The 1,659-nt window shown below is 50.3% G+C and overlaps 1 pseudogene; it reads left to right on the forward strand.

Moving 5' to 3' along the window:
- Nucleotides 1-702: 702 nt before the first annotated feature.
- On the forward strand, nucleotides 703-1,045 carry LOC118675285 (annotated as a pseudogene).
- Nucleotides 1,046-1,659: the final 614 nt, after the last annotated feature.

A 1,659-nucleotide genomic window follows, 5' to 3' on the forward strand; every position in this document is an offset into this window, starting at 1 on the left:
CAGAGAGAGCCACTGCACAGGCCAGCCGGCACCCCGGGACCCTCCCAGGCATGGGTGCCGGCTGGCCTGCTACCCCATGATCGCCATGGAAAAAAGACCTTCAAGGCCTGTCCAAGGAAGGTTTGCATTTAACACTAAGTTGGGTGGTCCGGAACTGCGTGGCACTGACAACCAGGGCAGTCTCTGCGTCAGTGGCACATCTGCGGCTTGAAATGTGGGGGGTGAGGGCCATGTAAGCCAAAGGCTTTGGCTGCAATGGTCAGATAATTTCAGCTCCAAGGCAGGCACAATCAGGGAAGCCATGGGGACCTTCACAAAAAAGGAGAAGGCTGAAGAGGAAGGATACTTCCCAGAGAGGATTAAAGAACAGCTGGCAGCCTTGAAGAAACAACATGAAGAAGAGATAACTCATCATAAAAAGGAGATTGAGCGTCTGCAGAAAGAAATTGAGCAGCACAAGCAGAACATCAATAAACTGAAAGATCATGATACTGCGGCAGTGTCAGGGTGAGGGGACAGCCATATTTGTCAGTGCGCTGGAGCTGTCAACAACAGAAAGTATACGGGAGCTGGGCAGGCACACAGACAGGCACACAGACCCCAGGCCCACCTCGCCACCGCCTGGCGTCACCACCAACGCTGCCGATGCCATCTCATGGGGCCTGCGCCCCGCAGCGGGAGGCGGGGGTCGGGGGCGGGGGGATGTCTTACAAACCGAACTTGACCATGCACATGCCCTCCACCTTCATCAAGGCCTCTGGGAGCGTTCACCCGCCTTCCACCAGCATGGCAACGTCTTCCCAGTACCGCCAGCTGCTGAGTGACTAGGACCACCATCTCTAACACGCAGGGAACAGAGAACAGCCAGGTGCCCCAGAGCAAATATGCTGAGCTGCTGGTCATCATTGAAGAACTAGGGAAAGAGATCTGACTCACATAAGCGGGCAGCAAGAGCGCGATGGAGAGACTGAAATGAGGCATCATCCACAGGACAGGGCTGGTTCAGGAGTGCTTGGACGAGATGGAGCGGAACACCAGGTCCTAGCTAGCCCCTAAGTCAGCATGAATGGCTTTCCCTCTTCTTCCAAGAAGTGACAGCTCATGCTTGCCCTCCCCTCAGATGAAACTTGGTTTCAAAATGGTAACAGCTTGGTTTCTCCTCCCCGTGCTCCTCCCGTGGTTCATCAGGCTCTGAACCTCCCATCGCTGAGATGGAGAAGAGATTTTTGCAGTTATTAGATTTACATATTAGTTAGGAACTACCCAGGGCATTTTGTGTGTGTGTTTTTTAAGCATTGATTTACATGATGCATGTCAGTTACCTATCACAGCAAACTGTAGTTGGCCTCCCAGATACGTGTTTCTTTTCTGGATACATTTCTGTTACTCACATGGTTCTTTATGTTTCTCTTCTGAGCTGATCCAACTCTGAGGGTTTGTTTCAGTGAGTCCTGAGGCAGTGCTTTAGTAGCCAGTGCCCATTCACCACACAGTATAAATTCTTTTCACTGTAACTTTTTTTTTTTTGCTTAAGCATTTGCATGACTATTAGTACTTTGAAGTCAATCTTTAAAATGCACAAGTTATAAATACAGAAGAAAGAGCAATTTATTGAACCTCCCTTGACAAGGACCCCTGAAATTTCCCCTAAGGATGTAT

This window comes from Myotis myotis, unplaced genomic scaffold, assembly GCF_014108235.1.
Source record: "Myotis myotis isolate mMyoMyo1 unplaced genomic scaffold, mMyoMyo1.p scaffold_m19_p_2, whole genome shotgun sequence".
In the NCBI taxonomy this organism is placed as follows: Eukaryota; Metazoa; Chordata; class Mammalia; order Chiroptera; family Vespertilionidae; genus Myotis; species Myotis myotis.